The following is a 12,020-nucleotide window of genomic DNA, read 5'->3' on the forward strand; positions in this document are numbered from 1 at the left end:
ACATCCAAAACAGACTGAGCATCCCCAGGCAGCTAGGAGGAGGGTCTCCAAGCCCACCCCCACAGTGACACACTTCCTCCAACAAGGCCACACCTTCTAATAGTGCCACTCATGGGACCAAGCATATGCAAACCATCAAAACTGGTAAGCCTCAAACCCTGGCACAAATGGCTGAGGAGCTTGGTGGTGTCCATTGGCCCCCATGGGCTCATAAGGACTTGTGCTATTAGGAGGTGTGGCCTTGTGGAGGAAGTGTGTCACTAGAGGACGGGCTGAGATCTCTGACACTCAACCAGGATCACATTCCTTTCCTGATGCCTGGGGATCCAGATGTAAAACATAAGCATCTCTCTACTCTGCCCTTCTGGGGCACCCAGCATGTGGGCATCTCCCCACGACCATGCCCTTCAGGCTCTACCACAAGGGCGGTTCTACTTGAACTTCAGCTGTTTTCTCCTCTACCTGCTGTGACACTTGTCTCTTCCCTTCTATTGGGTAAGCATCACTACAGAGCTCCCTGCTTTGTCTATTTTTACTACAAAACCCACACTGTTGCCCCAGGAAGCTTCATCTCTCCCTACTGGGCACCCATTACATGGAAAGGGATGTGTCTCCTCTGTGGTTTGGGACATTTCTCTCTGACAAGTCCCCCAGTCTGCTTGGGGACACTTCCAGATTGAAATTCTTGCTAGCATAACACCCGTTCTGCTTCCTCATAACTCTTCTCTCTCAGCTCCTTCCTGGAACTTCCTCACCGCCTCCCGCCCCCCTAGGAGCTACTCAGTAAGTCCCTTTTTTCTTTTTTCTTTTTTCTTTTTTTTGGAGCTGGGGGCCGAACCCAGGGCCTTGCGCTTGCTAGGCAAACGCTCTACCACTGAGCTAAATCCCCAACCCTTACTCAGTAAGTCCCACAGCTTCTCTATAACTCCCGGGTCTGTGACCCTTCCCTTGCCTGCCTCCCTCAGAGCCACCTGCCAGTGTCTTTCCTTGTGCTCTCCTGGGTCCAGACATTGTAAGTTTCCTTGCCTCCCTCTAGGAGCTGCCTACCAAGCTCCTAGGCTTCCCTAAGTCCTTCAGAGACTTTGTGATCTTCCTTCCTGTCTCTCAGCTCCCTCCTGGAAGTCCTGCCGCTTCTCTATGTCCTTGTGGCTTCTACAATTGGAAGGTCCCTCGGGTGGAGTTCCTTCTTCTACGGCTACACTGGTCTCTGTCTGAGAGCTGCTGAATCCGTGAAGCGGAAACTTCTAAATTCTTTGGAAAGTTAGTTATGTCAAATAATGTTTTGCTGGGGCACACAGGTGAAAGGATGTCTCGCTAAAGCAAATGCATGAATTCCCTGAAGCAGACACAGGAGAAAGAATGTTTGCTAGCGCAGACATGTGAAGGGACTCTTGATGAGGGAGTATAACCATGACCCCCACAGATGGTGGGAGAGGGGCACCGAGCTTCGGTTTGGTTTGCTCCACCTCGCTATTCTTCGCTAAAGACAGATATTTGTTGGTTCACCTTACATAGCATCGTCGAGCTCAACTCATGATGACGCCACCATTGAGAGAAGCTCACCCAAGAAATGCTCTCAAGGTTCCTGCCTGGTAGTTTCTTCAGCATTAAACTTGAGCTGCCTGGTGTCTGCCTGCCTAGAGGACTGGTCTGCATCTGCTGACTCCTATTTGGTGTTTGCTACAGGACTGAGCTGCTGCCCAAGAAGATCGATTTCACCCCCCAAAAATATTCCTGTACAAGTCCCCCTTCCCTCCTTTCCTAGTAACTTTTCTCCTCCACTGCCTCTGCTGGGTGATGGGCTAGAGGAGAGGGCGAACCCTTATTAAAAGTAAGTTGCAAAAAAATGTATGCCCACAAACCTTCCCTGTCCTCCTTTTCTCCTTAGACTCTGGTGAAAGGACAATGTAAACCCCATTTGTCACTATTTAAGTATCAGGCCTGATTTTGAAAAGAAGGCCATAAGGCATCCCCTCCAGGAACAGACCATAAAAATCCAAAAACAAGGTCATAAAACACCTCCCAAAGAACAGCCTGGGGATAACCACAAGATGGGAAAATATCTTATCCCAGGACGGGCCATCTGTGCTGGGCAGTCCTATGTCATCCTGTGGTTAAATGTTCATGACATCGGAATGCAGACCACTGACCACCTGGCACAAGTCAATCGGAAGCTGACCCCTGTGACCTCCCCAGTGCCCACCAGTGAAATTTTAGATGAGCTAACCCACTCTCTAAATATACAAGAACTAACGTTGTAGCCAATCAAAGTTATACTAATGTCACTGATTTGGCTCCTGCCAATCACATTAGAGATTACCCAATCCTCTTAGAGAGTTCCCCTGGTTCCTTATAAGAAGGTCTGCATGCCTTTATCTGGGGTCTCCATTTTGGAAAATGGTTGACCCTCACATGCTGGTTGTTTCTGCGGAATAAATGCTCTTTGTCTTTGCATCTGGGGTCCTCCTTCAGTGATTCTCGGACTGTGACACTGGGACTCAGATTTTCCTAAAGCCTCACTGTCTTGCTATAGTGGCTTGGCCCCTGTCCGTATAGCTCGATGGCCAGAGGTGGCACACTCAAGCTCCATGTAATTACAGATCACGACAACTTGTGCCGCTGCACAGGCAGATGATTCCTAAGTCTCTTCCTATTCTTAAATCCTTTCTCTCTATGACTTCTCTGTGCTCCGCGCTGGAGAAATCTTCTGTCATATAAGTAGTCTTTATCTCAGGGCTTCTTAATTCACTTGGTGTGGTTAAAGAATTTGTAAAAATCTGTAACGAAATTTGGCTCAAAACACAAAAGCCTTATAGTTAAAACCTATGCATGGGTGATTTTAATTTGCTCTAACGTGCCATATATGTGATTCAACTCTGACTTAGTGTATACTGTAGATGTAACTTTAATTCTACTCTTCTTTGAAATTTCGGTCTAATAGTAAAACATGTTTTAAACAGCAACCTGTGGCTCTCCTCCGTCTTGGTAACGTCCTCGTCAGGATGGAAGCAACCGTGGGACTGGCAGCCATCTTTACTGAGGTGAAAGAGTACATGCCAATGAGACTTCGCTACCTCAAGATGACCATGTCAAAGTATTATTACGGGGGCAAGGATTCTACCCCACCCTAGACCAAATAACTCCCAAATACATGACTCAGGAACCTGATGTTTTATTTGCAAGCTCTTGGCTCTGTGCCCGGCAGGTTCTGAGAGTTTCTAACCTGCATCCCAGCCATAAGCCCCGTGTTACTTGTCTGAGTCTCGCCTGGGTAGATCTGCTGCATGTGAGTCCTCAGGGTGGGCTTTTCTTGGCCACACGCTCAGGTCTCAGGAAGACCCTCTTCTTCCTCTTTCTTTTCCCTTCTCCTCATGGTCTCTACCTGAGACCCCCCTACTCCATCTCAAGTCCTACCTTCTTTTCTTTCCTGCCCAGTCGCACGCAGGCTCTAGTCTTTTATTACCCAATCAGAGATCATCAGGGAGCATTCTTTATAATGCATTGATCAAAACAATGCCCACGTCCCGACTACTACCCGATCCTTGGGCATAGACTTGGCATCTGAATGTAGACTGCACAAAACCAACCCAAACATGACCATGTGGCATAAAGCAACAATTAGAAAACTTCTCAGTCCTGCTGAGTCATTCATTTATCGTTGTATCTCTTTTAGGCTAAGGAAACAACAGTAAATCTCCAAATTATTTGGAATTGGTATGGATCTTTGTAAGAGGATAAAAATTTAGGGTTATAAAAGTCTACTTAGATTAACAAAAGCTGACTTAGGAAGTATGTCTAACTACTTCTGTCTCTGCTAACTGTTCAATACCAGGCTTCTAGAAAATTCAGATAAGTTACAGCATATGTTTGATAGATAAGACTTATAAATTCCTAAGGTCCACTCAGGTCCACAGTAATATTTTTCTAACATCTTCGTCATTGCTGGATTTGTTAAGCTTTATATGTTTGGATACACTAAGTTATTTTAAAAACCATGATATTCTATGATGATACGCTATGATAGTTTTTATTTTGATGCAAAAGAGTTTCAAAGATTGCTACTTTTTAAGATGAAACAAAACAAGGATAGAATCTAATCTTATAAAAGGCTACTACCTTATTGTAAACTGTTAAAGGTAATTACAACAAGTTAACAATTGATCCAATTCTTTAATGTATTTACAACCATACATGTAGTCATGTAATTAATTAATTAATTACAAGAGTAAGCTTTGTTTAGTCTCCTGTGTATGTTTTTAAAGCTAAGCCTAAAACAAGTAATTATCGGTTTGTTTAGTTTAGATATATGTAACAGATAAGGGTCTCAAAACTTTTCAGAGATCTGTGGAACAGAGCATTTAAGATGATAAAGGAAGGGGGAGCAGGAAAAGATAGAAAAGACATACATGCCAGCTCCTGGCAGCACCCCTAATCTTCTCCAAAGGAGATGGCGGGGCATGGAAGAATTCCACCTTGAACTACCTTTAACAGCAAAGCTGGCCATTGGGTGAAGAACAGCCCTCACCTTGCCCACTGCCAGGACCCTGGCAAACTGTGGACAAGGACACTGGGGGTTGATGGCCCCTCTGCCCAGACAAGTAGACAGATCCCCCAAGTTCCTCCTCCCAGGAATGTCTGTTGGATCTTCGGAGCCTGGCAGCTGAAGACTGAACCTGCCCTCGGCCCTCAGTGAAATCCAAATTCCCACAGAGGAGCCTAGGGTGATCCTGCAGGCGGCCAGCAAGTCTCTATCACTTCCTTAGCCCTTGAAGGTCTTGCAGGGCCTGTACAGCAGGTAAAACAGCCTCCTCTTTTCGGACTTGGCCAGTATTCCAGTTTTTGGGCCCCCTACAATGCCACATTGTCAGCCGGAAGTAGTCATGGGGATGTTGGAATCATTTATGGACAATCAACAAAAGGTTTGGATGTTAAATCTCAAACCCTGAGACAAAAGCCTCAGGTGCATATTTAACAAATCAAAGCAGCCCTGGCCGCCCCGGCCGCCCTGGCCGCCTGGTTCTCCCATCCCTCAGTCCCTATCTGTTACAGGGTATGGCTGGCACACCCTATCCTGTCCCCTACCCTAAACTTCTCCAGCCCAGGGGTTAAGCTTCCCTTCCCTATATAATCCAGCCATTCTAGTTATCACCCCTCTCTCCCCCCTCCCTCCTTCACTCGCCCTCCAGACCTCCTGGGTGCTGCATCTGGTTCCCCTGTCTTCCCCCCAACCCCACACATGGCCTGGTTCAGGGTCATGACCACTCTGTGGTCTTTCAGATGTCCCTGCCTCTGGCTGTGCTCTCCCTCATATCTACATTAAACCTTCTCTACACCATGCCTAGGAGCAGGCGTGTTCTTTCCCCTTCCTTCCTTCCTTCCTTCCTTTCTTTCTTCCTTTCTTTCTTTCTTTCTTTCTCCTCTGTCTCTCTGTCACTCTCTCTGTCTCTGTCTCTTGTTCTGTATCTCTCTCTCTCTCTCTCTCTCTCTCTCTCTCTCTCTCTCTCTCTCTCTCTCTCCATTCAACTATATGTTTGTGTCTGGCGCCTTCAGAGACCAGAAGAAGGTAGTGGATCCCCTAGAGCTGGAGTTTCAGACCATTATGAGCCACCACATGGGTTCTGGGGATTGAACACACATCCTCAAGGAAAGTAGCCATTACCTCTAACTGCTGAGCCATCTCTCCATCCCCTCCTCACCGAATTTTTTTAGGTAGGGTCTTTAACTGAGCTGGGAGTTCCCTGTTTTGCGTAGAATGGTTGGCCAGTGAGCCCGTTTGTTCTGCCTGTCTCTGTCTCTCTGGTGCTGGGACTACAGGGCCCACATACAGCACTCAGCTTTGTATACTGACACTGGGGATCTGAACTCAAAACCCAAGCCAACGACCACAGCCCACATCTCCCCGATCTTCACAGCGCTGCCTCCCTCTCTCCCTTCAACTCACACCTGCCTTTGTGTTGCTAACCAAGGCTCAGCTCCCCCGTTGTTGTTCACATGGGCGCCACCCATGTTTCTCATCCGTCTGGTTTTATTTTTGAGTCAGAGTTTCATATAGCACGGGCTGGCCTTTGTAACTGAGGATAGCCTCAAACTCTTGACCCTTTGGCCAGCAGCTCCCAAGCACTGGGCTTACAGGACAGCACCACCGCACCCGGCTGAGACAGGTAAATTTAATTAAACTTACATTCCTGCGGAGCACTTCCCCAGAAGTCCGGAGAAATCTACCACAGCAAGAGGCTTTTATTCTTTGGACAAGGAAGGGTAAATCTTAGAGCAGAGACAAAACAGAGGGTAACCGAAGACTGGGGACTGCGATAAAAATACGTGGAGAGAATTTAGCAGATCCCTGATGCCTGGTTCTGAGTTGATTAAAAATTGTCTCTGGTAAAGGAGGATTTATGTTCTGCCTTGAGGCAGACAGATGACAAGGACAATGAGGAAAGTCCCTCCGCATTCTAACCTTCCTCAGCTCCACCAGCCTCGGCGATTAAGGGAGAAATATTACCGTTTCCTTTGGGCAGAGTAGGAGCCGGTGAAGTAATCGGAAATGAACAGTCACAGGAAATTGCTGCCACTGAGGCTGGAGGAACAAAGAGAAGACATGTCACAAGAGGCCAGAGAGGAAGTCACCCAATAGAAGCTGAAGCACGTGCACACACACACACACACACACACACACACACACACACGCACACACACGATCACTATGGCCGCCCACTTCCTCATTACTCTGTGCTTCCCAGCTAAGAGATAAACTGTAGCCTGAGACATGTAAGAGGTATTGAGGAGCAGGTCTCAGGCGGATGCAGCCCAGGGTGGCCCCGGACCCTTCCCTAATGAACTAGAGGTCTGACCACACCTGCTCTCCCAAATCAGGTTCCCGACTTACAGATTTACATCTTCTGTGGGCTCCCTTCAGGATTAAGTCAGGTTTGCAATCCCAGTCTGTGGTTACCTATGGCAACCGTGCAACTTATCCCCCAAAGTAGCATCTTGACAATCTTCTTTTATTTTCCTCTAATTTAAAAAAAGTTTTTATTTTATCTTCAAAAGATCGTATTTATTTTTACTTTATGTATATGAGTTTGTTCGCCTGTATGTGTCTGCAACACCATGCGCATTTGGTTTCCACAGAGGCCAAAAGAGGTCATCGAATATCTTGGGATTGGGGACCAACGTGTGGGCTCTGGGAAGCAAACCCTGGGCTTCTGAAAGAGGGTAAATTCTCTTAACCACTGGGTTGGTTGATTCATTGATTCATTGACTGGTTGAGACAATATAACAGGTAACCCAGGCTGGCTACAAACTTGATACATAGCCAACTGTGATGGTTTGTATGTACTCCGCACAAAGAGTGGTACTATTTGGAGGTGTGGCCTTGTTGGAGTGGGTGTGGCCTTGTTGGAGTGGGTGTGGCCTTGTTGGAGTGGGTGTGGCCTTGTTGGCGTGGGTGTGGCCTTGTTGGCGTGGGTGTGGCCTTGTTGGAGTGGGTGTGGCCTTGTTGGAATAGGTGTATCGTTGTGGGTGTGACTTTAAGACCCTTATCTTACTGGAAGCCAGTATTCTGCTAGCAGCTTTCAGATGAGGATGTAGAACTCCCAACATGCACCATGCCTGCCTGGATGCTGCCACGTTCCACCTTGATGATAATAGATTGAATCTCTGAACCTGTAAGCCAGCCCAATTAAATGTTGTCCTTTATAAGAAATTCTTTGGTCATGGTGTCTGTTCACAGCAGTAAAACCCTAACTAGGACACTGAGCATGATAATTAACAGAATTCTGATCCTCCTTCCTCTAGCTCCAAGAGTCCAGGAATGACAAGTCTGTACTACCCCACTCTTCCCACCTGCCATTCTCACTCCAAGGCTCAGTAAAGTCTTCAGTCTCTTCCTGCTTTGGCGTCAAATGCCAGCACTGGGCTGGTTCTGGATGGCTTGCTCACTTGCCTGATACATGTGACTAGCTGTTGCCTGAGAGCTCTGTTGACCAAAGCCACTACACACAGCCACTCCGGCATGAAGAGCCTGCAGAGCAGCTGGCCTCCCCCAAGCAGATGTCCCCAGTCCAAGCAGAGGGGCTTGTGGTCTTTTCAGATGAAGCCTCGGGCTCACATGGTGTCAGGTCTGCTCCTTTCTGATGGACAGCTATGAACTCCCCCATGATGAAGCTTCATGAGATCCCTTTTTGAGAGGGCTGCATGGCCACAGCCTGTGATGAAACGGTGCCAGTATATGTACATACACAAGTTGTCATACCGGGGCCCAGGCTCTCCTGGGACTCAAGGCAGTTCTTTGGCCTCTGCCTCCCAAGTCCTGGAGTTTACAAGTGTGAACCCTAAAACTTATCTCAAAAAAGATATTTATTGAGCTGCTGGCATGACATTTTTTCTCTGTTGATACTACACATTCTCTTCAGATGATTTTTTCATCGTAGTTGGGTTTTTTTTTTTTTTAAGAAAATTATGCTGGGGATCAAATCCAGGGTCTTATACATAATAAGTAAGCATTCTCCCTGGAGCCATAACCAGTCAGCCCTTCACTATGGACTGTATCACCGAGCCACGCCCCCAGCCCCATTCTCAGAGCTTTGATAAATGTTTACTAATTATATGACTATAGTTCCCAGCTCTGTTCTCATTCTACTATGTCTTCCTACAATTCGTAACTGGTCTCTGATGATATCTTTTGCATGTGGCTTCCATTGAAAAATGTTATTATTTTTAAAATTATTTTTGTGAAGAGTGTCTTGCCTGCACGTGTGCCTATGCAAAGTGTCTGCGCATAGTGCCCATGGAGGTCAGGGAAGGGCATCAGATCTCCTGGAACTGTAGTTGCAGGCTATGAATCACCTTGTATATGCTGGGAACTGAATCTGGGTCCTCTGCAATAATAACAGGTATTTTTAACTGAGGATCCATCTCTTTTTCTTTCTTTCTTTCTTTCTTTCTTTCTTTCTTTTTTTTTTTTCCGGAGCTAGGGACTGAACCCAGGGCCTTGCGCTTGCTAGGCAAGCGCTCTACCACTGAGCTAAATCCCCAACCCCGAGGATCCATCTCTTGATCCCTCCATATATCTTCCACTTGAAGACTTTCCTCACTTTTAAAACCCAGGTGAGGGGCTGGGCAGAGTTCAATTGGCAATGTGCTTGCTTGCGCAGACTAGAAGCTAGGGTTCCGTGCATGCTAGGCTATTACTGAGCCACACCTCCAGGCCCCAAATTCTTGAAACACAGTTGTGGTGGTTTGAGTAGGTTTGGCTCCCATAAACTCATGTGTTCGAATATGTCTAGCCATAGGGAGTGGCACTGTCAGGAGGTGTGGCCTTATTGGAAGAAGTGTGTCACTGTGTAGGTGGCTTTGAGGTCTCCAATGCTCAGGATCTGTCAAGGTGGAACCGCAGTCTCCTCGTGGCTGCCTTTGGATCGAGATGTAGAATTCTCAGCTGCTCTAGCGTTATGTCTGCCTGCAGGCCACCATGCCGCCAATGATGATAATGGACTGAACCCAAAATTGAAAGCTGGCCCCAATTAAATATTTTCCTTTATAAGAGTTGCCATGTTCTTGGCGTCTCTTCACAGCAGTAAAATCCTAACTAAGACAATAGGATAGTGAACAAAAGAACATGGCTACTATTTTTTTTTTTAGCATTTAAATTTTGGAGCAAACGATTCAATCTTCTGAGCCATCTCACTGGCTTATGGGTGTTGTTTACACCCCTGGTGTTTCAGTGTTTCAGAAGCTTCAAGCCCACCTGACCCAGGGTGAGTAAAACTGTTTTATCTTTGTCTGTGGACTTCACAGAAAAAGGGGAAGACTGTCTTTTTGTTTTTTGTTTTTCTTTTTTAGTTTATTTTTTAATTTTATGTGTATATGAGTACACTGTGGCTGTCCTCAGACACACCAGAAGAGGGCATCAGATCCCATTACAGATGGTTGTGAGCCACCATGTGGTTGCTGGGAATTGAACTCAGGACCTCTGGAAGAGCAGTCGGTGCTCTTAACCGCTGAGCCATCTCTCCAGCCCCAAGACTGTCTTTCTTACCATGAATATGATCATCACCCAGATCAAGGATAACATGCTATAGTTGTCTGTTTGCTGATTTACTTATCCTCCATCTGTTCATCCATCCATCCATCCATCTATTCATTCACTTTTTCACCACCAGCCAGTCAGGCTCTCAGTGTCACACACATACACACAAGTGGTGAGACAGTAAAATCGGGAAACTCACCTAGACACGGTAGCACAAACCTATAGTTCTGTTTGCTCAAGAGGCTGAGACAAGAAGATTGCTCCAGACCTGGAGTTTGAGGTCAGCATAGGCAATACACCAAGACTTTATCAAGGGGCTGGAGAGATGGTTAATTGGTTAAGAGCACTATTTGCTTTTGGAGAGGACTAAGGTTCTGCTCCCAGCACCCATATGGCTGCTCACAATTATCTAATTCTAGCTCCAAGGTAACTGATGCCCTCTGCCGGCCTCTTTGGGCATTGCGCACATATGTATACAGACATAGAGGGAGGCAGTCATACACATATCATAAAACCACATAAATTGGGGCTGGGGATTTAGCTCAGTGGTAGAGCGCTTACCTAGGAAGCGCAAGGCCCTGGGTTCGGTCCCCAGCTCTGAAAAAAAGAACCAAAAAAAAAAAACCACATAAATTTAAAAACCAAAAAGATCTCATCCAGAACAAGATGAAGCTCATATACCCTAAAGTGCGGTTTTAGTGTTGGAATAGCTATTCTTGATAATATGATGCAGAAAAGAATGCACTGTCACGCCAGTTGGATTTATGTCTGAGGCATTTGGGAGAACAGTATCAATTTGAAGCTTCATCTTAACATGATAAATGAAAATAAATTCCAGATGGACTTGGGTAAAATGTGGGTAGAATATTGCACAATAAAAGCACTGAAGATGAAATAAATATTTAATAACCTCTGGGTACAGAAAGAGTTTCCGTACTTCAGAGTGTGAGGATGAATCGCTAAGGAAAAGACGGATGCACTGGCCTGTGGGAAGAGTTGACTCTTCCATAAAGAACACGCTTAACAATATAAAACTAATAAATACTAGGAAAACAAGACAGGAAAAAATAATCAGTACCCTAAGTACAATGAAGATGTTAATATATTGATGTGAAATTAATAAAAAAAACCCACTAGCCCAAAATAAAAGTGGGCAAAAGGTAGGAGATCACAAAAGAAACATAAATAATTCCCTCGTGCACAGATATTCAAAGTAGTGGTTGCTTTGACAGCACATAGGCCGGGCGTTCTCAACCTGTGGGTCGCGACCCCCTCTGTAACCGGATCTGATGCCTTCAGGGGGTCGCATATCAGATATCCTGCACACCAGATATTTACATTACAATCCATAACAGTAGCAAAATCACAGTTATGAAGTAGCAATGGAATAATTTTATGTTGTGAAGGGAGGGACATCACAACACGAGGAGTTGTGTTAAAGGGTCTCGGCATTAGGAAGGCTGAGAACGACAGACATAGACTAAAGACAAAATTGAGTGTAACCCCCAGTGATATCTGAATAATGGTTACACAGATACTGAGATAATCCTTCATCACTGATGATGTGCTTTCCACAGCCCAGAGATGCTCAGGAGAGCAAGACCCTGCTGGGGGGTGGGGGGCGTTTTAGAGAAAGACAACAAAGACGAGAGACGTGCACACCTGTCGCTCTACTGTTTCAATGAAGTCAGTCTCAGGAGCAAGCCACACAAAAGGAAAGAGCTTACTCAAAGATGTTCATGTGTCATTTTAAAAGGAAAATATTCGATACTTTTAAAACGCAACATTATTTTTAAAACAATGTATTTAGACAGAACAGGACCCAGAGAATGTGTTTACATATATTTATGCATATAATATATTCTAAACGGAGATTAATTCAACAGTAGCCATTCCCACGCAAAAGAGGCAAGACCCAGGTGGCTACTCGGTCCCGGGAGCCAGCTGCTTTAGGCGTCCTAGTCCGGAACTGAAGGCTTGGATCCCTGGA

General features: G+C 45.9%; 2 long non-coding RNA genes across 5 annotated transcripts; both read left to right on the top strand.

Annotated features, from left to right (window-relative positions):
• The first annotated feature begins 300 nt into the window (after positions 1–300).
• Positions 301–3,626, top strand: LOC108349559 (uncharacterized). Of its 3 annotated transcripts, XR_015650572.1 has the most exons (4): positions 652–783; positions 1,109–1,260; positions 1,516–1,831; positions 2,961–3,626. It is a non-coding gene; the product is annotated as an uncharacterized LOC108349559 (long non-coding RNA). The 3 variants fall into 3 exon arrangements; XR_015650568.1 differs by lacking the exons at positions 652–783; positions 1,109–1,260 and adding an exon at positions 301–495 and having other exon boundaries at positions 2,942–3,626; XR_015650565.1 differs by lacking the exons at positions 652–783; positions 1,109–1,260 and adding an exon at positions 301–495.
• Positions 3,627–5,908: 2,282 nt separating this feature from the next.
• Positions 5,909–11,078, top strand: LOC148007320 (uncharacterized). 2 transcript variants are annotated; one of them, XR_015650579.1, is made up of 3 exons: positions 5,909–6,161; positions 7,132–7,215; positions 9,643–11,078. It is a non-coding gene; the product is annotated as an uncharacterized LOC148007320 (long non-coding RNA). The 2 variants fall into 2 exon arrangements; XR_015650581.1 differs by lacking the exon at positions 9,643–11,078 and adding an exon at positions 7,798–9,542 and having other exon boundaries at positions 5,946–6,161.
• Positions 11,079–12,020: the final 942 nt, after the last annotated feature.

Source organism: Rattus norvegicus, chromosome 1, assembly GCF_021556685.1.
Source record: "Rattus norvegicus strain SHRSP/BbbUtx chromosome 1, alternate assembly SHRSP_T2T, whole genome shotgun sequence".
In the NCBI taxonomy this organism is placed as follows: Eukaryota; Metazoa; Chordata; class Mammalia; order Rodentia; family Muridae; genus Rattus; species Rattus norvegicus.